The sequence below is a fragment of the Marmota flaviventris genome, chromosome X, assembly GCF_047511675.1.
Source record: "Marmota flaviventris isolate mMarFla1 chromosome X, mMarFla1.hap1, whole genome shotgun sequence".
Classification (NCBI taxonomy): domain Eukaryota; kingdom Metazoa; phylum Chordata; class Mammalia; order Rodentia; family Sciuridae; genus Marmota; species Marmota flaviventris.
The window spans coordinates 85,119,603-85,145,151 of NC_092518.1; the positions used below are offsets into that span (position 1 = coordinate 85,119,603).

Here is a 25,549-nt window from a genome sequence, read left to right on the forward strand (position 1 = left end):
ACCTATTTTATTATTAAATACAAGGGAAATTTTGGGGGAAAACAGAAAGGAAGGGAGACTAACGGTCTTATTGTATGAAAAGTCATTAAAGTCAATTCAAAGGAAAATTCATGAAAGTTGTTTTTGTGTTCAATTAATTACAAAATGGAAACATTTTAACATCAAAAGTGTCTTCAAAAGTCAACATATACCAATCTCAGGAGAGAAGCCAGGAACCTATATTAATAAAAATTGGGACACAGACATGAAATCAAGACTTTCCTTAATGTCTCTTCTACACATGCTTTACAAAAATTCTTTTATCAAATAATTTGGGTTTTAAAGTTCCAGAACCACTGAATTTGAATTCTTTCTTGGCATTTATAGTAATTAAATCTGAAGAGTGTTTCTTTTTGTTTGGCAAATATATATTCTGTACCATGTAGCATATAATTACTTCTATTTTGTATATTTGTTAAACATCCAAATGTATGCAGAGTATCAATCTTTATATACTTCCAAAAAGCAGAGAGAAGGACTTGTGTTTAAGACCCATTCAGTTTTTAAAAGCATAACAAAGATTGACATTGCCTAGTATGTAACTTCTGGAGGACTTAAAGTAGTTATAACTAGTTTCCTTTCTCTCCTGCATTTGTATTTTATTCACTTCATTTTTATTTCAAGCCATATTCAATTATAGATTTCATTAATGTAGTAAAATTCTCCAATACTTTGTTTAAATCTGTTGATTTTTCAGAAATAATTTAAGGTAAAAGCCTAGATGATTGAAAGAATGTATCTCAAAATCACTATATAATTGCATAATAAGTAAAGTAGGTTTAGGGAATTTTTATCTGAGGTAATAGGCATTAAGGGCCTATTAAGGTGTTCTTAGCATCCAGTGGCCTTTGGTTGATCCTAATAATAAAACCCACAATCTAATTCCTGACATACATTTAAAAATGGTAAAAAAAAAAAAAAATCTGGAAGTTCGAAGTCATCTGTCAAACTGTGGAAAAAGGTAAAAGTAGGCAATTCCATAGAATCTATTCAAGGAACACCAACTGATATAGGCTTTCTACTTTATGGAACCACAAGGGTCATTTATTTATTATGGCATGCAGCAAGCTATCTTGTTAAATATAGCAATTTTTAAAACATGGAATCACTGGTACCTTTCTTGATTGTGTACTGGGATTCAAATGGCCATAAGAGAAGAAATTTAAATATAGAAGAACTGAGATTATTTGATTAATCTGATCAGACATAAACTTGAAAATTAATAGAAAAAAAGGAAATCATAAGTGATTTTAATTACCCTTTGTATTTCCATAAGACATCTTCCTGACATGAGACAGGGATATCAGGTTATTGATTTCTGTTGTTAGCAAATCTATGAAGAAGGCATGGGGAAATTAGTTTGTTATCATTTAACATCCTGAATACTTGCAAGACTATTTTGGCTTGCACTATGTTATTAAATAACTATATTATTAAATAACTATTTTGGCTTGCACTATATTAAATAACTATATGGATTCAAAAGTATACTTTACATGAAGTAAAAAAGTTCCAGTTGATTAAGAAATGTTTATCTGAAGCAGGAAATGTAAAGCATTTTCTTCAATAATACAGATAGCATATTGTTTTAGTCAGCTTTTTCACTGGTGCAACTAAAAGACCAAATCAGAACAATTGTAGAGGAGGAAAGGTTTATTTGAGGGCTCACCACTTCAGAGGTCTTAGTCCATAGAAGTCCAGCCCCATTCCTCAGGATGGAGATGAGGCAGAACATCACGGTGGAAGAGTGTGGCAGAGGTATGCAGCTTATATGATGATCAGAAAGCAGAGAGAAAGAGCGACACCACTCACCAGATACAAATATACAACTCATAGTCACCCCCCTCAATAAATTACTTGCTCCTGCTACACTTGACCTGCCTCCATTTACCACTCAATTAATCCCATGAGAGATTAATTCACTGACTAGGTTATGGCTATGATACTACTATTACTACTACTACTACTACTACTACTACTACTAATAATAATAATAATAATAATAAAACATGTACAGAATATGGTACAGCAGATAGTTTTTCATGACTTGAAGATAGTCTTTTCTATAAATGGTGCTATGAAAATTTACAAATTTATAGACACATGTAATACACCTAAACTGAACCAAGAAAATATAGAAACATAAACACACCTATAAAAACTAATGAGATTGAAACAACAAACAAATCATTTCAGCAAAAATCAGGGACCATATGGATCCTTATCCCAGTTCTACCAGACCTTTAAAGAACAAGTGCTAATTTTCCTCCATTTATTCCATAAAATAAAAAGTGAGGGAACACTCCCAAATACATTCTAGGAAACTAGTATCACATGGATAACAAAATGAGAAAAGGCATATCAAGAAAACTGGAAACTAATATGCCTGATGAACTCAGATGCAAAGATTCTTACTTAAATATTAGCAATCCACATTCAAAAACACGTTAAGAAGATTGTACACATTATTAATTTGAATTCCTTTCAGAGATGCAAGTTTGATGTATGCAAATCAATAAATGTAATTCATTACATAAATAGAATTAAGGTCAAAAATCACACCATACCTTCCATAGATGAAGAAAAATACTTCAAAAAATCAAAAATCCATTCATATTAAAATCACTAAAGAAACTAGAAATAGAAGGAACTTACCTTCACATCATAACGACTACATACAAAAAACATAAAGACAACATCATAGTGAATGGGGAAAAACTGAAAGTATTTCCTGTAATACCTAAAATAGGGCCAGAATTTCCACTTTAAACACTCTTATGCATTCTTGAAACTCTATCCAGAGCAATTAGGCAAGGCAAGAAAATTAAGCAGATGCAAATAGAAAAAGAAGTAAAAATATCTCTGTTTGCTGTTGGAATGATATTATACTTGGAAAATGTAAAATACTCCACCAGAAGATTTCTAGAGCTGATGAACAAATGCAGCAAAGTAGAAGGATACAAATTCAACATATAAAAGTCATTAGCTTTTGTATACTCCATTAATGAATGCACAGAGAAGGAAAGCAGGAAAACAATTCCATTCACAATAGCCTCAAAAATACTTTGGAATAAATCTAACTAAATAATGAAAGACCTCTACAATAAAAATTACAGAAGACAGATTAAATAAATTTAAAAAGACCTTAGAAGATAGAAATAACTTCCATGCTCTTGGATAAACAGAATCATGTTTTTCAAAATGGATTTGTTACAAAAAAAATGTGATATATATTTAATGCAATCCCTATCAAAACTCCAAAGACATTTATCAGATAGCTAGAAAAGATAGTACTAAACTAAAATTCATACAAAAGAATAGGATACAGAGAAATGCCAAAACAATATGAAGAGCAATGTTACAGACACAATACCTGGTCTTAAAATATACTATAAAGTTTTAGTAACAAATAAATAATGATATTATCATCAAACAAACGTGAGTACCAACTAAACAGAAGTCGCAAAAAAAATATCCACAACATACAGTCATTTGACTTTAGACTGACGTCCCAATTGTATGTTGGAGAAAAGGTAGCCATTGTGACAAATGTTGCTGGGAAAACTGGATATCCATATGCAGAAGAATGAAATTAGATGTCTATTTCTCACTCTACACAAAATTAATTCAAAGCAAATCAAAGATCTAGTAATTAGACCAGAAACACTGCAACTGCTAGGGTAAAACATATGGTCAACACTCTAACATATTAGTGTAGGCATAGGCTTCCTTACTAAGACTCCAAAACCTCAAGAAATTGAATAAAGTATCAATTAGTTGGATGATATTAAATCAAAAAGCTCCCCAAAACAGAAAGAAAAAATAACTAAAGATATGATTAACAGTGTGAATAAGGATCACAGAATTGGAGACAATATTTGCCAACTACTCTGCCAAAAGAGGATTAATCTCCATAATATATAAATAACTCAAATTTAACACCATGCCAATAGCTTGGAAGACTAAGGCAGGAGGATCAAAAGCTGAAAGTCAGCCTCAATAATTTAGCAAGTCCCAAGGCAACTTAGTAAAACTGTCTCAAAATAAAACATACACACACACACAAAAGGGCAGTTGGGGAAGCTGGGGATGTGGCTCAGTGGTTAAGCACCTCTGGATTTAATGTCCAGTGCGAAAACAGAGAAATAAACAATCAACAGAGTGAAGAGTCTATGTACAGAATGGGAAACAATACTTGCTTCTATACATCTGATAAGGATAAACAAAGAAGTCAGTCATCTTAATAGCAAGAAAATAAATAACTCTATTAAATATGGGTTCAGGACCTGGATAGACATTTCTCCAAAGAATATATAGAAATAAACAAAAAACATATAAAAAACAGCTCAAATTACTTATTATCAGGAAAATACAAATCAAAACCACAATGAGATATCTCTTCACTCATGTTACATTGCTTATTAGCAAAAACACAAGGATAATTAGAGTTGGAGAGGTTGTGAAGAAAAGGAATGCTGTTATTGGATTGTAAATCAATACAGCCATCATGAAAAAAGTATTGAGGCCCTTTTAAAAATTAAAAATATAGCTACCATGTAATCTAGTAATCTCAGTACTGAGTATGTGTCCAAAGAAAAGAAAATCAGTATACTGAAGAGATATCTGTACTCTGCTATTTATTTCATCATTGTTCACAATAGCCAATATATGGAATCAACCTAAGTATCCATTCGTATATAAATGCCAAAATGTTGTATGTATAGATAACAGAATGCTATTGAGACATAAAAACAAGGAAATCCTGTCATTTTCAACAACATATATAAACCCTGAGTACATTATGTTAAAGGAAATAAACAAACATGATAGGCAAATAGCATATGATTTTACTGATGTAGAATCTAAAAAAGTTAATCTCAGAATTTTAGAGCAGAATGGTGGTTATCAGAGGATAATGTGATTTGTGGTAGGATAAGTTGAGAAAATATTAGTCAAAGGATACATGATTACAATTAGGACAAATGATTTCAAGATATCTATTGTACAGCAATGTGACTACAGTTAAGGATAACATAATTATTATTGAAAAATTCAAAACTTACATACTAGACATTATGTTCTAACCACACATAAAAATGACAACTATGTGAGGTAATGTATTTTTTAAAAGGAATGCTTCATTGATTTTTTTATATTTATTTTTTTCTTTACAGTTGGACACAATACCTTTCTTTTATTTATTTATTTTTCTGTGGTGCTGAGGATTGAACCCAGGGCCTTGCATGTGCTTGATGATTGCACTACCACTGAGCCAGAACCTCAGCCCAAGGTAATGTGTTTTTAAAACAGCTACATGTGGGGCTGGGGATGTGGCTAAAGCAGTAATGCACTCGCCTGGCATGCATGGGGCGCTGGGTTTGATCCTCAGCACCACATAAAAATAAAATAAAGATGTTGTATTCACTGAAAACTGAAAAAATAAATATCAAAAAAATTCTCTCTCTCTGCTCTCTCTCTTTAAAAAAAGCTACATGTAAGAATTACACAGTTTATACATATTTCAAAACATTATATTTTCTACAACAAATAAACACAATTTTATGGGTTAATTTTAAACAATTTAAAAAATAGAAGCTTGAGCTCTGAATCTACATTGCTTGTGTTCAAATCATGTGTCTTCTATTAATCCAAATTATGTCCTTGTCAAATCAACTTGTGTCTTATTCTCTTCACTTTTCAAAATATTTAGGATATAAATTCATGGTGTTATCATGAAGATCAAATAGATTAATGATTAAATAATAGTCTGTAGCCACATATGAAGTATTCCATAAATCTTATTTAACTTGTTCTAAATTAGTTCAGTCTACTCTAAACTATGTTATAAATTATGGATATAGGAATAGTTACTTAATTTTTGATAGTGTATATTTGATTGCATGTTTTCTACCCATCCAAGGAAACCTAGTATATTCTCAGTATTTAAGTACCAATTCTCACTATTTAAGAAACACAAGCAAGGCTAGTGATATAGTTCAGTATAGACGACATAACTAGCATGTGCAAGAGCCTTGGTTTGGTTCCCAAAATGAAAGAAAGAAAGAAAGAGACCGGGTGGGGGGAGAGAAAGAAGGAAAAAAAGGTAGGAGGAAACAAATTTCACCCAAGTTTATTTTTTTAATTAGATGGACACAATACTTTTATTTTATTTTATTTATTTTTATATGGTGCTGAGGATAAAACCCAGTGCCTTATACATGCGAGGTGAGCACTCTACCACTAAGTCACAACACCAGTCCTTCAACCACTTGTTTATAATATGATTTGCCTAAATGGAATAAATACCGCAGTGACCGTTCAAGGATTTGACAGTCCAAGTAACTAAAATACTATCTAACTGTAAGTGAAAAACCAGTACTGATTTTGAATGCTGAAGAAAATTATAATAGTTTTATGCTCCTAGAGACACTTCATTTTATATATATATATATATATATATATATATATATATATATATATATATATATATTCATAGTTTTCATATGTTGGTCACAGTCTCAGACATTATAATCATAATGACAACAACAATAACAAAAAAACAGGTTAAACATTAAAACACATTTGAAAGTACCAATATGCACCTTCAAATTTGAGTTAAAATTTGAGACAAACACTTTTAAATAAAAACAAACAATCATTCTTAAGATACATGACATAATTCTTTTGGAGTCTAAAGAGAAAAGTGTTTCTAGTCATCTCACTTTATGGTGCATGTGAATTAAAGTGAGAAAATAGAAACCAATGATGATTTAGTATTTTGGGTATTGTCACCTGAAAGGCGAAAATATTTTCCTTTCATTATTCACAACTGCTGTAGTTCCAAAATATTTATGCTATAAAATTTATTCATTATGCTATAATGCTTTTTCAAGATCTAAGATATATGCTTTCTGACATTCAAAAAAAATACTTGTTTAAAATTCAAAGCAAGTACTTTTGGTTACCTTTCATGTTGTTCAATGAGCTAATAGTTTAAATTTTCCTAAAAATCAGAAAACACTAACATGATATACTGACATATAAAAAGAATTGTTAGTGCTTAAAATGAAACTATATCATCACAGAAAGTCTTTGATTCACTGCAATATTTTTATGATTATGAAAATATTAATTTGCACATGGAAAAAACAAAAAATCTTTATCCCATTCAATATGAGATGAAGCTTTACATAAAAAAAAACTTCCACATTTATTTAAATTGTATTTGAAAATCAATACTTTCATAGAATACCAATTAAAATAAATCATTAGATTTAATATTTTATAAATAGTAATTAATGCATAATATATGAATATTGTTTATTAATTAACCAATACACAGCAAAGTATCCACACAGAACTTCTACAACATTGAAAGATAGCACAAATAAAAATAAAGAGAATATCAACAGTTCTACACATGGTTGATTAAAGTAGTTGGATTTACATTATTATAATTTTAGTTTCTTTATATAAGTATTCAAATTATTATCTGAACATTTCACTAATATATCTGATTGATATTCTGATATGCTTAATTTAATGTGGTATTTTATTGTTTTGTTGTTCCTTTCCATTATAGTATTTTTAGAACAATGTTAAAGTCACTCCTGTTCACTCAAGAAGAATGACCAAATATAGAGTAAGCATTCACTTTACTATCAAAAATTTATTTTGCTTTTTTTATAAGCAAGTTTAAGTTCTAATCCTCTGAGCTGTACAAATACAGAATAATGAAATCATAATAAAGCAATAGAAATAGGGGAGATAAAAGAATTTAAACTTGGCTGCTTTTTTTGTTGATTTTATGTCTCCTTCTCCTACTCCTTCTCCTTTCTTCTCCTTTGTTTGCTTTTCTTTCTTTCTTGTTTTGATTTGGAAGGTCACAACTTAACCATGTTTGTTGTTGTTTTTGTGGTTTTGGTACTGGAGATTGAATCCAGCAGCACTTAACCACTGAGCCACCTTCCCTTTTTATATTTTTATTTAGAATCGGGGTCTTGCTAAGTAGCTTAGTGCCTCTCTTAAGTTGATGAGGATGGTTTTGAACTTGCGATCCTTCTGCCTTAGCCTCTACAGCCACCAGGAATACAGGCATGTGTGACTGCATTCAGCACAACTGGGGTGTTTATAAAACTTAAGTTTTCTGAAATCTGAATGCACCAAAAGCAAAAACTAAAAATAAAAAAATACATAAAAATTGTTTTGTGGAGTAAATACATTACCTTGTAATCAATTACTAGTATTTCATGACACATACACACACACACACACACACACACACACATATAGAATGTAATTGAAGGATGAGTCAATCTTCCATATTCTAATTAACTAATCCCCATAAAATATTTTGAAATATTCTGATGTTCCATTAAAATTTAACTCTCTGCCTGCTTACATTTATATATATATATATATATATATATATATATATATATATATATATATATATATATATAATTTATTGCTATATTTATCCCATATATTCCACCTTTGCTATAAGTTATAGTCTGTAGGAAAGTATGAGATGAGCTCTTATAATTTAGGCAACTCTACTTTTCTAGTTGTACTTAAGAAAAAAAATAGAAAATTTAAGCATTGAGAAAATTCAATGGTTTTATCTTCCCACTAGTATCCTCTAAATATCTCATTTCCATTTGTGGAGAGAAACATGTTAATACTATAATATATTCTTATTTATCTTGGTTCTATCTCACTATATATACTCTGCTTGAATTCACTGAAAGCATTTAAAATCATAATCAAATAACTATACAAATAATCTGCCAACGTGGAATAAATATATCAATTACAGTAGAACTTAGAGCAAAACCATTTGTGATATATTTCTATAATAACATCTCCAGGATATAAGATTCTTAAAAAGATAATTAAGAAACAATTTTATTTACACTGAAGTAAAAAATATGTTGGAACATTCACACCTGAGTAGCAACTCTCATTTTTAATAGGCTTTTCTCTTTGGCCATAATTATTATTTATACATGATGTGATAAAATAGCTGTCATTATGAGGGAATATGTTTTATAACTCTGTTTTACTTCATGTTTACTCACAATCAGAGAAATAACAAGAAATACTGTATAATATGTGCCAAAAGGATTTTGTTATGAATATGGGAAATTTCTCATAGTTATGTGAAATGTCTGACAATCTAAATAGAAATGAAATACAGAATATAAAATTGCTTTTGAATATAAATTATTAGAAATAGTGAAACAAATCCCAGAGAAATGTGTTCTTATCACTCAAAATTTGCCTATTATTCCATCATAAAAAAGTTTAGTTATGAGATTATCCTGGATTTATTAAATCACTTTTCAATTAGGTTAGTGATTATTCAATTTAGAAACTGCATTTTGTCCTTTGATTGCATGAAGTTTTATTGTTTTTGTAGTGATTGGTTTGTTCTGAATATAAACTTATAGTAGAGGAACAAAATAAAACCAAATATGATAGTGCTCATATCTCTCAATATAAATTAAGTAATAATTTGATGACAATCACCCCCAAATCGGTACCTTAATATAAGTTTAATTCTTACCTACTTTATAAATTTCACTGTCATTCAAGAAATTGGGATAAAGAAAGTTTGATATTTAGCTGCTATCTGCTGTGTTGGAAAAATAAAATAAAATAAAAAGAAGGCTGTGGCCAGAGAATCTAAATTATTGTGTGAAATCTTATCATTGATTTAATCTAGAGATGTCAGACAATATTTTCCTTCTTTTTCCCCCAGAGCTAGTTGAATATTACAGCCCCTATTTTAAATCCTTATATTATTTTTGATTTAGGTTCTTATTTCTATAAGCTTCCCTCATGGGCCTGATATTAGGGCATCCTGCATTTTGGTATATTGTATTTCCATTTTCATGTTTCATGGAAGTTTTTATTTGCCTTATTATTTTTTTCAGTTACCCATTGCTTGTTGAGAAGTAGGGTTTTAGTATCTGTATATTTGTATAATTTCAATTTTTTTTCTGCTCACCAATAGTTTAATTTCATTGTTATCAGAGAAGATTTAAGTTATTACTTCAGTTTTTCAGAACATTTAAGGCTTATTTTGTGCCCTAATATGTGGTCTGTTCTACAGAAAGTTCCCTGCCCTGATGGAACAAATGAATGTTTAGTATATATTGGAAAGAATATTCCATAAATGTCTGTAAAGTTTATTTGATCTATAGTATATTTCTTTTTAAAAATATTCTGTCTGGCTGATCAATCCATTGATAAGAGTGAGGGATTGAAGTCCCATTATTATTGTTTTTAGTCTATCTTACCCTTTAGGTTTAATGGCTTTGTTATATAAAATTGAATGTTTTGACATTATGAACATATAAATATATCATCATAATATATTTGGAATTTATCTCTTGATTATTAGGTAGTGGTATTCCTTTATTCTTCCTTTATTATTCTTATACTTTATATACTTTCAGACATATAGCTACTCCTTCTTATTAAATGTTTGCATTTGATAAGAGTGTCTTTTGTCATTCTTATACTTTTGTTCTTTGTGTGTCTTCACTGGTGAAGAAAATTTCTTTTATGCAGCATATTGAAGTGTCCTATTTTTATCTATTCAGTTAATACATGACTTTTAACAGGTTAATTCACTCAGTTTTACATTCAAGATTATTATTGATAAGCAAGAGCTTACTCCTGTTGATTATTTATTTATTTATTGGTTGTTTGTTTTCATCTAGTTGTTTTTAATACTCTTTGGTTTTTTCTTTCTCTTTTGCTTATCTTTGTGGTTTCATGGCTTAGTATATCAATGATGTTCTCTTATCTTCCTTTTCATGTATCTGCTCTTCTATTTGAATTTATACTTTCACATATTTTCATGATGGCAGTAATGTTTCTTTTTGGTGGTGCTAGGTGTTGAACTTAGGGGCATAATGAAAAAATGGAGCTATATTTCCAGCTCCCTTTTTATTCACTTATTTATTTTTAACTTGAGACACAGTCTCACTAATGCTAGCCTCAAACTTGTAATTCTCCTGCCTCATCCTCCTGAGTAGCTGGGATAGTTCAGGTACCCCACAGTACCTGGCCTTAAGCACCTTTTGTAAGGCATATTAGAGTGGTGCTCCAAAGTGGTTCTTTGGAGCATTTTTCTCAATTTTTTTTCATGTCACAACAGCTATCTACTATGATGTAAGCTATCTATTACACATGGTTCCTCATCACTCTTTTGGTTTAATTTGGGTTTACAAGGCAGCTACCCACTCCAGTGCAGTGAAATTTCTCTGGAGTCCCAGAGAGGGAAAAATGCAGAAGTTTCTGTCCTTTGAGAACTGACTGGATGCCATATTTTTGAACTAGAAATGTCAAGAAACATTGATCTCCTATTCCCCAGCTCCTATAGCTAATACAAAGTTGGTACTGCCATTACCATGAGAAGTTTAAAAACAACTATATGTGACAAAAGTACTGTCAGGTCCTCTTACTTTAGGAGTAGTTTTTTTTTTCTTTTTTTTAAATATTGAAAACATATGTAATAGGTATGGTTTTTATCTGTCTTTGTGTTCGCTTAGACAACTTGTTTTAATGCATATCACATTCTGGTTTGATACTAAGTCAAACATAAATGTATTTTTTCTCTATCACTTTAGTAGAGAATATCTCTGTGCTGACAGAATATTTTGTTTTTAATCATATTTCCTCAAAATAAATTCAGAAGCATAACAAAATTAGAGTTCAGGACATTGTGATTCTGGACCAAGTATTGACAAATATAACCCCATTACATTATTACAAATCTCAGGAATGGGCCCATACATAATATTCAGATGATTATCAAGGGCAACACTAATTAATTAAATTCAATGGGAAAATGTTCTTTCAATAAATGGTCCAAGAACTACTACTAATGTGTATGCAACAGTGGTTCCTAACTCATATCATCAATAACATCAATAAATTTCTAGAATTTGTTTATTTGAAAATAACATTTTGCTTTCATTAATTTTGTATTATTTTTCCCAACTCCTCTCTCTCTCTCTCTCTCTCTCTCTCTCTCTCGGTACTAGGTATTGAACTCAAGGGCACTCAACCACTTAGCCACATCTCCAACCCGATTTTTATATTTTATATAGAGACAGGGTAGAACTGAGTTGCTTAGCACTTTGCTTTTGCTATTTTGCTGAGCTGGCTTTGAACTTGCAATCCTCCTACCTCAGCCTCCTGAGCTACTGGGATTACATGTCTGCACCATTGTGCCCACTATAATCTTTCTTATAACTGCTTTTACTGTGCTTCATAATCTCAAATATTATACTTCCATTTCATTTGTGTCAAGGTATTATTTTTGTTTGTTATTTTTCTTTCCCTATTATTTATTTATTTGTTTGTTTGTTTGCTTGTTGAAATACTAGTAAAAACAACTCTACCATCAATCATTTGACAAAATGGATAAATAAACAATATTATTTGACCTTAATATTTAATAAAATTCTAATATATGTTACAATATGTGTGTTAGTCATATTTGCATCTCTGTGACCAAAAGATACAACAAGAATAATTTAGAGGAGGAAATTGTTTTGTTGTTGTTGTTGTTGTTGTTTTGTTTTTTCTTTTGTTTCTTTTCTTTCTATTTTCAGAGGATCAGTCTATGGCTGACTCCATAGCTCTCAGCGGAAGTGAGGGAGAACATCATGGCAGAAGGGCATGGTAAATGGAAGCTACTTGGAACATGAAACCCAAGAAGGAGGCCATGATAAGGACAAAATAAGCCTCAAAATCATGGCTCCAGTGACCTATTTCTTCCATTTACACCTACTTCCTATGATTATCAACCAGTCTATCCATTCAAGTGGATTAGGTTACAGCTTGTATAATCTAATCATTCCTCCTCTTAACAATCTTGCATTGTCTCATAAATGTCCTTGTGGAGAACAACCCATATATAAATCATAACAGACTCAAGGCAAGCTTCTGACTGTTAGTTCCTGTAAATATTTAAAAGCAAGTTACTCATATACAATATATATTGCCACAGAATAAACTTTTTCTATTCCAAAAGGGAGAATCATGATCATAGAAAGAAGTGATGAATCTAAAGTAAGACTAAAATCCATCTTGGAAAGCAAATCCTATAGCTCCATATATAACTTCTGGGATTCATGGCATCATAGGGATCTCCCCAAAAGGGCTTGTAAAGCTCTGATCCTATGGCCTTGTCACTTGCAGACCATGTGGCCTCTTTCTTGATTTGTTTCAGTTCAATTCCTGCAACTTTCCTAAGCAGACATCTGACATTACTGATGTTTCTTAATCTTGTGTTCTCCGATGCAGTATCATTTTACTTCTCTCATTTTCACATATTGCTCTCTTAAGAGCTCCCTCCAAGATTTCCAACCCATGCTTTATTTTGCATGGGGTAATAGAACTTCCTTTGAAATATCAGTGGAAGGTGCCATGATATCCTGTCTTCAGTATCCTACATTTAGGCAAAACTAGCACCACCATCTCAGACAGCCTGGCCTCCTGAAACCATGGCTACTGTGGTGTCTGAGTGCCTGAGTAGTTGAGTATGGTGAAACAACTTCCTAGGTTCCATGTAGAAGCAAGATATCCCCCTCCCACATGGTTTCTTACCAAATAAACTTTTGCTTTTACACCTTTGAGCCTCTGATGGATGTAGTTTTACCAATTTCTGAGACACCCTCAAGTATTTTCTTGATATAAAGAATTTAGCATCTATTTTGTGGCGATAATTTTGTCTACATCCTCAAATTCCTTGACCTCCTTTTTACACATACACTATTCAGGCAAGAATAAAGTTTTACAAATTCTCTCTCTCTCTCTCTCTCTCTCTCTCTCTCTCTCTCTCTCTCTCTCTCTCTCTCTCTCTCTCTCTCCTGTTGCTTCAGCCTTTATTTCCATGTTCCAAGTATCAGAAAGAAAGAAAAGACAAGGTCAACATTGCTGTGCTCAAGAGCATAGGAATTCTGCATGTTAAAGAGAAATATAGTTACTGGTTTGCACACCCTACTTTCAATATTTTTGAGATTCTAATGTGTTATATTTGACAGCAGAATCCATTTCAATTCATATTTCATATGTAGAACACAAATTTTCATGTCTCTCGTTGTATACAAAGTAGAGTCACAACATCCCTGTCTTCATACATATACTTAGGTGTCCATGTCATTCAACCACCTTTCCTACTCCCATGTCCCCTCCCTTCCCCTCCATCCCCTTTGCTCAGTTTGTACCTAAATGACTTAAAAACAGCATATTACAGGGACGCAGCCACATCAATGCTTATAGCAACACAATTCACAGTAGCAAAATTGTGGAACCAACTTAGATGACTTTCAGTAGATGAATGGATAAAGAAACTGTGGTATATATACACGATGGAATATTATTCAGCATTAAAGGAGAATGAAATCATGTTCTTTGCAGGAAATGGATGGAGTTGGAGAATATTATGCTAAATGAAGTAAGCCGATCCTTCCCAAAAACAAATGGTGAATGTTTTCTCTGATATGAGAATGCTGATCCCTCTCCTTTTTGTTCCTGATTATCACAGTAAACTTGCTAAAAATGCCAGAAATACCAATGCCACCACTGGAACTTTGTTCTGCCCTAAAATTTTCTCTGCCAGATTTATTATTCCATCACCTTTAAATTCAGTCTCATGGAAAGTCTCAGGATATTAGGGCAAAATGTAGACAATTTCTTTGCCAGAATGTAAAATTAATGTCCTTTATTCCAGTTTTCAATAGAATCCTCCTTTCCCCTCTGAAACTTCACAAGCTCAGTGTTTTCTCTCTGCAGTCCTACTGGCATTCTGGTCTTGTGAGCTCTCACCACAATCACCCATTAAAGTCTGCTTACACTTCTATGACTTCTCTAGCCTGAATCTCCAAACTTTTACAACCTACTCCTACAAACCAGTTCCAAGTGGTTCAAAACCACATGATGAGGTTCATCACAGCAATGACTCCACTTCTCAGTACCAATATTTTGTGCTAAGGATGGAACCCAGTGCCTCACACAGGCTTGTCAAGTTCTTCAAGCTCCCAGACATAAGCCCCAGCTCCCAGACATGAGTCCCTGCTCCCAGACATGAGCCTTTGCAAGACAGCTCATATACAAACCACAACATCATAGATGAATATGAAAGCATTATGCTAAGCAAAAAAAAAAAAACATTCATAAGATATTTCTCATTACATGATTCATTTGATATCTCTAGAAATTAAGAATTATACAGATACAGTAACTAGATTAGTGTTTCCTTAAGACTAAGAAAGGGTTAGGAAAGGTAGGGAGTGATTGAAAAAAGAGGTTTGGTATTTTTTTCTTTTGAAGTTGATGACATTGGAGGCTGGGGCTGTGGATCAGTGGAAGAGTGCTTGCCTAGCACATGGGAGACCCTGGGTTTGATCCTCAGCACCATATAAAAATGAATAAATAAATAAATAAATAAAGCTATAAAAAAGATGATGACATTGTTTTAAAATTAGCTATGGCCATGGTTTCACAAAATATGAGTATCTAAAAAAACATTGATTTGTATATTTTGAGTAAGTTAATAAGATGGTATTTATGTTGTATGAAATATATCTCAATTTTGTGAGTGAAAAATATTCCTAAATATAAAATAAAATAAAACTTATCCTTCATCAATATTTTATCACCTATTGAAAACCCAATAAACAGTAAAATGAAGGACATATAATATTGTCAACAAAGTCATGTGACAACAAGATTGTTTCCGGAATATGAATAAAACTTAACAAACAATAATGGAAAACAAAAGTTAAAATGGAGTATACTTGTACAAAAACTTAAAAATAAAATATAAGACTGGTTATTGATAGTGTCAAAAGATTTTCAATTTCATAAATACTCATGGAAATATGAATTAAAACTACATGTAGCCAAGCATGGTTTCATACACCTGCAATAGCAAAATCCTGTCCTAAAAATAAGATTAAATTAAATTAAAAAGAGGCTGTGGATGTATCTCAGGGTTAAAGCGACCCTCAATTCAATTTCAATACAAAGAAAAATAAAATGCATGCAATAGCAACTTGGGAGGCAGAAGAGGAGGATTTTAAGTTTAAGTTCAGGATTGGCAGTTTAGCAAGATTTCAAAATAAAGGTTAAAATGTGCTGAGGTTGTAGCTCAATGTTAAAGTGTCCCAGGGCTCTATATCTTGTAACACACACACACATACACACATACATACACATATACACAAACACACAAAAAGCATGTTGTGTGTTCAGCCAGGAAGGCTTGAAATTATTAACTGTAGTTAAAAATGTGGAAAAAGTAGATTTTGCATACAGTGCAAATGGGAATTAAAATGGTGCAACTACTACAAAAGAAAGTTTTATAAAACTAATTAAAGCTTCTGTTGTTAGCAATCTCTCTCTTAGGTATTTATCTATAAAAATGAAATATATACAAAAAATCTGGATGAAGATTATCACATCAGCCTTATTCATGGCAGCCAAGCTCTGTAAATAACCCAAGTACCATAAATAACAAACTAAATGAATAAAATAGACTTTCTTTTAATTCACTATAACTCAGCATACAATGTACATATATGTCATTATTAAAAAAACAGATAAAATTAATCTATGGTGATAGAAATCAAAATACTGATGTTTTCAGGTTGAGCAGAGATTGCAGGACAAATTAACTGAAGAGAGATATATAGGATGATAGAAATATTCTCTATCTAGACTTTACTAGTATATTACTTGGCAAGAACATTTCTTCAAAACATATTTAACTGTGCAATTAAATTCAATGTATTTCACTATATGGAAACTATAGTAAAAGAAATACATAGTATTTTTATAAATTTTAAAAAATAGGTAGAAAAATCCATATGTATGTGTACATATCCAAATACACATATGTATATGTGTTATATGTACTAATACTTTATATATTAATAACTCAATAAAAGAGCTCTAAATTCATTCCATAGTCTAATTGTAAAGACTAATGATATTATTATGGAAAGCTACATAATATATAAAATGAAGAAATAAGTATTTGTTATTTATATTTCAATGGAATAGAAAATAAATATAAGCATAAAATACAAAATGTTAAAATATTCTAATATTAAACTTGAATTTAAGAAAAAGCTATAAAACCATATTTGCCTTGTTCTAAAATGTACTTTAACATTATTTCAAGTTGGAATGAGAAAGATATATCATTCAGTAAAAGCTGGGGAAATGACTACCTTTTAGAAAACTATGATGATTATGTATCACATCATAAAAATGTAGATATAAGTATAGTATACATTTCAGAAAGTAAACACTATTACAATTAATGAATTGAAGACAAAAGCCATAGTTTACATACATGTGCAACTATCCATAAGTATGTAGCCAAATGCTGATTTCCCTGAAATGCAAACCCTAAAATACAAACAAAATGCAAATATCCACCTTTTGCCCTTATAAATAAGAATGGTTCTTGAAATCAAGCCCATTATTTACAGGTAAATCAGATTAATAGTTTCCTTTAGAAAAAAAAAACATAGAAACTGATCATAAAACTTGTCAAATCATTTCTTTTTGTTGGCTCTACAATAAACAGTGCCATGAATGTAGTAAATTTTTTTATAACTGTGGTTGAGTTCTAGTTTGCAAAGTGTTCTTTTGTATATAGAATGAATTCTTAAAATTATAATTTGATCTGATTTTATTTTTGACACTATAGCAAACAAAAATACTTTAAAATGTGGGTGGATTTGTGTCATGTGTCATTCTGCTGATAATCAATTTAACCATGAAACTAATACAGATGACATAAATGAAAGTTATAAATTTGATTACATAAAATGTAAATTAGCTTTGATGTAATGGAGATCCTTTGGAATTAAAAGTCCAAAATAGCAATTTTTTTCTTTCATTTTCTGGTAACCTGTATTTACCCATCCCAAAATTCTCATGCTGAGATTGGAAAATGAGAAGCTATTTTCCTTGGTTCAAGCATTTTACTAGTGACTCCAGCATGGTAACATATCTATGGCTAGCACAAACTGGCTAAATCTGCAAATGTATATTTCCTGATTTTTATCCCTGTAAATTCTAGCCTTTCTGTAGAAAGGCAGTAGCAGATGGACTGCCTTCCCAGGTTTGTTCAAACCTCAGTTAAATACATTATTTTTTATCATTTTCTTTTATTTCTGATGTGGGGAAGTTGAAAAAATCCAATTAATGGTACCCCATCAGGGCATCTGGTCTGGGGTTCTGGTAATGGAATTTGTCACCCTGGGCTGGGACTAATCTCCAAGGTCTTTGCCTGTGGCTACTCAACCGTTAAGGAAAGAAACAGGTAAGAAATGTCCCTGAAACTGTGAAAATTAGTTTTATTTCAGAATTCTTTCTTGAAGCCATAATCGACTGCCATTTACTATTTTTGATAAAATAGTAAAATGGATTTTTTTTTTTGGAATCTATTGGCCCAAATTTTGTTTGCCTCCTGATTTCACCAGCAGTGCAAATGGACCCTTGCTTTTCCTTTTCCTGTTATCTGGGATTTCTGTCAATTTGGGGCTCAACTCTGAGATAATCTGAGATTCTTTACTTAAACCATTAATCTAAGAGGAAAATTTTGCCCTGGCTGCAACAGGAATTGTTGATGCCATTTCAGGTATTTGGGAAAAACAAAAGGAAGCATAGTGTAGTAGGGCATTTCAAGATCTCTATTGTGGTTTTGCATGCTAAATTTTAACTGAGATCTGCTTAGAAAAATCCTAGCTGAAATATTTTATTATTTTAATATAACATGACCTATATATCTCAAAATGCACTGATTCATTTGTTTTTCTTTTGCAATATTGAGGACTGAAATCAGGAGCATTATAGCTCTTGGTTACAGTCTTTGCAATTTTCATTTTAAGACATGATCTTGTTAAGTTGTTTAGACTAGACTTAAAGTGTGATCCTTATGCCACAGTCTCTGGAGTAGCTGGGATTATAGGCATGCATCACCGTATTTGGCCTTCAGTCTGATTTAAAGCAACTGTTTTATGTGTTCTTTGTTAATTTGCCTATTGGTTTATCAGAGGCTAAAAACACGATAGCTGAAGAAAGAGATGGATCTGTACGAAAGTTCTCTGGACTTCAAAATTAAGAGACAGATGATCCTTCTAGTATACTTGGGTGACTCTAGGGGACTAGAGTTCTAGCACTGTTATCAATGCAACAGGTCTAAGATACATAAAAGTCTCAGGGAATTATATTTTAGAAACACATACCCTATTTATGATTTAAAAGGAACTCAAAGAAGTTTATCTAGGAGACACACATTAATGTCATGGTCACTCTGCACCTTGAGTCATTCAGACCCACTGGTGTGCAGAACATTCTGAAAACACAGAGAAAGGGCTCTCTTGCATGTTGGTTGCACACCAGGAAGAGACTCTTATAAGCAGCAAATATTTTGACCCAAAGCACTACTCAAGCATGACATCTGATTCAGTCATTTGGTGAGTTTCTCAAAAAACAAAAACAGCAACAACAACAACAACAAAAAAGGGAAAAAATATTTAATTAAATCCCACCAAGGCGGACTACCACAAGATTTGTAGAAATAACTGTCTGAAATATCTATGATCATTTGTTCTTTGAAGAAGTATTGTTTTTTTCCTCTGATTAATTCCCTTTTCTTTTGGATTTGCCCACTGAAAATATACTTTTGTCTTGTCTGACTGAAGGATTTTTATTTTCCCACTAACTGGGACTCTGGGATATTTTCCCCCATATCCTCCTGCTAAGAAAACTAGTAGTTCAATCCCTTTCTTCAATTGTAAGTCACACCTTTGGAAGTACAGATTAAGGATTGCTTAAGGCTATATATATTTTAACATTTATAAACTGATTAACTCGGTATGGTGGTACATGACTGTAATCCAGCAGCTCAGGAGGCTGAGGCAGGAGGATTGCCAGTTCAAAGCCAGACTCAGTAATTTAGTGAGGCCCTGAGCAACTCAGCAGGAATCTGTCTCTAAATAAAATATTAAAAAGGGCTGTGGATGTTGCCTCAGGGTTACAAATTATAAATCTAAATAAAACTTTGGCTTTTTCTTATATGTATATATGTGCTAGTTTGCTTGTTATTAAATTGACTTGCAAACAAGTAAGCCCTCACTTCTAACCTGTTAAATTAGCACCAATGCCTTTTGCTTCACATGTAAATATGTAAAAGTAATTTATTTTGAACTTGTTGGTAATAAAGATGTCTTTAAAATTGCTAACACACATTTTTGCCTAGGTTGCTGTCTTGCTAACCAATTGGAATATTTGATACTGAAGGTATAATATCCAATATTTTCTATGTAGTGACATTTTTTTGGTTTTGACAATGAAATATCTTAAAATTTCAACAATGCTTGATATCTATGTGTAACCTGAAAATAGCTATTAAAATAATCCTATTAAGGAGCAGGGGTTGTGGCTCAGTGGTAGAGTGCTCGCCTAGCATATATGAGGCTCTGAGTTTGAGCCTCAGCAATACATAAAAATAAAATAAAAATGAGAAAATTTCTTAGGTCTTTAATATAACAAATATTTTTTTAAAAAATAATCCTATTAAATAAATAAATGTAAATGAAAACAATTTGTAAATATTCAACCAGATTTTACAAAAAAATTGTTTGTTGCAAAGGCCCATCAATAAATGCTGAATTTATGAATTGATAAATTGATGGCTAACAAATATATTTTGTATTCAGCCTGATGTTAATATTTGTTTCTCTGCAGAAAGTAAGTTGATGCTCTTTTCCTACTTATTACTGAGATTGAATATTTCTTCTTATTTATTTTATTTATTTATTTTTTTTATATCAGGAATTGAACCCAGGATGCTTACCCACTGAGCCACATCCACAGACCTTTTTTTATTTTTTTTTTTCATTTTTTTTTATTTTGAGACAGGGTCTTGCTAAGTTGCTTAGGATCTCACTAAATTGCTGAAGCTGGCTTTGAACTTCTAATTGTCTCATCTTAGCCTCCCAAGCAGCCAGGATTATAGGCATGCACAAATAAGCGTCTCTAAAAAGCATCTTTCTAAGTATTTATTTTCATAGGAAAAACTTACAAATTCATAGGCAGATTTGTTTGGATTTTCACAACCAAATATATGTATATCACAGTCATAGTCTGTTTGGAATATGGATATGGGTAAATATTGATAGTTCAAGAAGTATTTGAGAATTCGTGAGATTATACTGTAAATATAGACATTGAGTTCTGAAAGTTTATAATTTGCTTTTTGAAAACACATCAATATTTTAATTCAAAAATTTTATTTTATTTGACCTTTTTTCCTTGTTTCAGATCTGAGCTAAGCCCAAATACTACATATGATTTAAAAATGATAATAACATATGTATTACTGCTTTTTATTTCCATGGTATTATTTTGTAATGATATAAAGAACTATATTTTGTTGTAAATTGGTCATAAACCTTAGCAATATTTTATATATGGATACAGTTTTAGAACTATGTAATATAATTGTCAGGAGCAGTGACTGAATTATGGGTCTTGAACTATCGTGTCACAGAGTTGTTGCCTATCTTGGGAACTCTTTGTGCAAAGTGTCCATATGAGACTGCCCAGTTGCTATGTTGACACCCAGTTTAACAGGAGGTTCTGTGCCAACCATGGAGCTATTAAGTTCCTGACCTTGAGGTTCAGATGCCAGTTGCTCAGGGATGGAAAGTTAGGGCCCAAGCTGATAATCATAATCGAGCTCTTCATACTCATGAACCTGCTTCTGCTTACTTTGATGAAACTTTCCTCACAATAAATCTTTTTGATGTTTATACCTATATAATAAATGTGCTATTATTGTTTTGTGTCACTACCTCCCTATTAGGGTGTACACAACCACCAAGACCCAGCTTTTTTCTATATTCTCTTTGTCTTTTCTCCATCCTCTCACTGCCTGGTCTGGGAACCTGAATTAATGGTGGTGAAGGTCACAGCAAATAATATTTCTATGTAGGAAATATACATAATGAAGTGTTGATATTATATGTGTTAGAAATATTGAAGTGCCTCAAAAAAGCAGACTCATACTCAAAAGTTACTCCACAAGGAAAATTTTATAACTGAAGAAGGATGTGCTGCCAAATAAATCTGGCAAGCTAGCACACTGCATGGCAAATTTGCCCAGGTTGTTATCCCTAACTCAGCACTGTACCTTGCTTTGATAGGATTTCAATGTTACAATCTACAGGATTGACTAATGTTAAATTAGGAAGGACAAATGGAAAATATGTAGTCATGATTGGATCAGTTAGTACACTATAAGCCTTATGATCAGAAGACTGAGGTCAAAGGAAAATATTTTGGTGGGCTCTAAGTGGTTAGATTTTGGCTTGGTGCAGTGGTACATGCCTTTAATCCCAGTGATTGGGGAGGCTACGGGAGGAGAATTGCAAGTTAAAAGCCAACCTCAGAAACTTAACAAGACCCTGTCTCAAAAATATAAATAATAAATAAATAGGCCTTTACTCAATGGTTAAGGACCCCTGTGTTCAGTTCTTGGTATCAAAACAAAACAAAACAATAATGGGTGGAGCTACATTTTAAACACAGGATTGGGTAACAAAAATTGTTCCATCTAACTACACACTAAGATATTTTGGTTTGTGATCACAGCAAACACATTTTTGTTACATATTTGAAAACTCAGACCACAGGTTTAACTTTGAAAGAAAAGAGAATGTTAATCTTACATATGATTATTACATACACATTATGTATATGTGCTTATGTTATATATGTATGTATATAATATGCATATAATATATATGTATATCTACCTACATATATATTTCTTCCATGTAAATCATTTAAATATATTTTGGTTATAGAGAATATATAGGAAGAAAAATATTTAGATAAGAAGTATTTTATGTGAAATTTATGATAATTCATTTGGTCTTATATGCTAGTTTTTTGTTCTCAGAAATTTTAAGTCTTAAGAAGGCAAGTTTTTATTTAAGCATCTTGTTTTAGTCAATTTTTTCACTGCTTTGACTAAAGGACCCAACCAGCACAATTATAGAGAAGGAAGAGTTTGAGAGCTCACAGTTTCAGACATCTTAGTCCATAGAAAGCCGGCTCTGTTCCTTGAGGCTCAAGGTGAGGCTGAACATCATTGCAGGACAGTGTTGCAGAGGGAAGCAGCTCACATCAGAGAGACTCCACTCTGCAGATACAAAATATATACCCCATAGCCACGCCTCAATTGCCATGCCCTCCAGTAACATATCACTACTTCAGTTAATTCCATCAGATATCAATTCACTGCTTTTGCTAAAGTTATATTATAACCCAATCATTTCTCTTCCAAACCTTCTTGCATTTTCTCACATGTGAACTTTCTGGGAACACCACATCTAAACCATAACACCTTTAATTTAAAGTTTTTATGGGATTTTATAACTGTGGTTAAATGAACTCCTATTTTATGAGAATATTGTATTTTACCAAGGCAAATATTCTAAAACTTGTTTTAATTTAAAAATATCTAATTGTCCTTATATATTGCTCTAAATCATAATTGTTACAACATGCTGTAAAATAATTAATTTTCTTTGTTGAATTCTTAAGTTTACTTTGTATACATGACACCTTGTATTTTTTTAGTCATTTATGATAGCATGAATTTTGTCCCTAGATTAAGTATGAGACAATAATGTTTTCTTCATTCTGCTTCTCAAGATGAATTAAAAATTATAAGTTTTAATATAAGATATGTATAAGACTAGTAACTTGAAAGACATATTTTCAATTTTACCATGTACACTACAACTTACTTAGCCAAGTACATTTAGGATATTTTAGGTATTAAATTAGATATTAGATATTGGTCAGTATTAGACATTAATCAAATTATATAGTTATATAACATTCAAGGATGAATATATAACAATGAATCATACATTTAAATATAATCATTATATAATAATAAAATATTTTTAAAAGTAAAATATTGAGTTTTCTACATTTTCTAAAAATTTTTCTAAAAATTTTCTAAAAATTTTTCTATTTTTTTCTAAATTGTAATTAACCTTGGTTTCATAAATGTCTAGCCAGTAAAAACTTTTAATGCAAATTTATGACAGAGCATCTTGCACAGACACATCTTGTACACATCTTTGATTAGGTAAAATAAATAGAACTAAAGAAAGTATGTTTATTAGTTCAAATCTACTATACAAACTGAATTTGCTTTGATCTTTTTTTAATATTTATTTTTTTTTTAGTTTTAAATGGACACAATATCTTTATTTTTTTATGTGGTGCTGAGAATTGAACCCAGTGCCTCACGCATGCTAGGGCGAGCATGCCACCACTTGAGCCACATCCCCAGCCCAGATATGCTTTGATCTTACTGACTTTTTCAAAAAATGTTCTTGCCTAAGTAGGACTCCTAATGTTTTAAAATGAAATCCAGTGCCTAATAAATTTAACAATTAACTTTTAGGTAAACTGAGTCTAAATACTCTTCTTTCTAAGTCTCTTTTGTCCCTCATATTTGACTAAATGAAGGTTCTTCTTCTTTTTCTTCTTTTATTTTTTTTGTCAATTTTTACCTGACACTTCTTCGATGAGGTATTAGATAAAAATGGGAAAATCTCCTACAAATTGGAACCAAACTATTTGTTGGTTAATCATTAGTTTCTTCAGAGAAAATCGTTCAAAGATGAGGGGAAATTTTCTAGATCAACACAGAGTCACTTTTCAATTCCACAAAAATTAAACATGACCAAGAGGTTACAGAGAAAGGTTTTTATGCAGGATTACTTAAGTCTTTAAACTAGCCAGAGTTATTAAATGCCTTTGGATTTTACCTACTTCTCTCATTTTTTGTAATGTTTTTTCTTTTTTTCTACATTTTTATTTGTGTATTATAATTGTATGTAATGATGAGATTTGTTATTACATATTTTTATCTTTACACAATATAACAGTATAATTTGGCCAACATCACTCCCCAGCACTTTCTGTCTCCCTACCCACCTCCCACCCCTTGGTGCCTTTATCTACTGATCTCCTTTCAAGTTTTAAAAGATTCACCCCACCTTTAATTCCCTTTTTCATCTCTAGCCTATGCATATGAGAGAAAATATGCAGCCCTTGACCTTCTTAGTTTGACTTATTTCACTTAACATGATGCTCTAGTTCCATCCATTTTCCTGCAAATGCCATAATTTCATTTTTCTTTATGGCTGCATAAATTCCATTCTGTGAATCTACCATATTCTCTTTATCCACTCATCTGTTCATAGAGGCTAAGCTGTTTCCATAGTTTGGCAATTGTAAATTGTGCTGTTTTAAACATAGGTATCCATGTATCATTGTATTAAGATGACTTTAATTCTTCAGGATAAATACCAACGAGTGGTATAGCTGGATCATATGGGGTCCCATGCCTATTGTTTTGTGGAAACATCATACTGAT

At 31.6% G+C, this 25,549-nt stretch overlaps 1 pseudogene; it reads right to left on the minus strand.

The window, feature by feature from the left end:
- The window catches only part of LOC114091542 (RB1-inducible coiled-coil protein 1-like), a 156,143-nt pseudogene that overhangs the window by 11,721 nt on the left and 118,873 nt on the right, over nucleotides 1–25,549 (minus strand).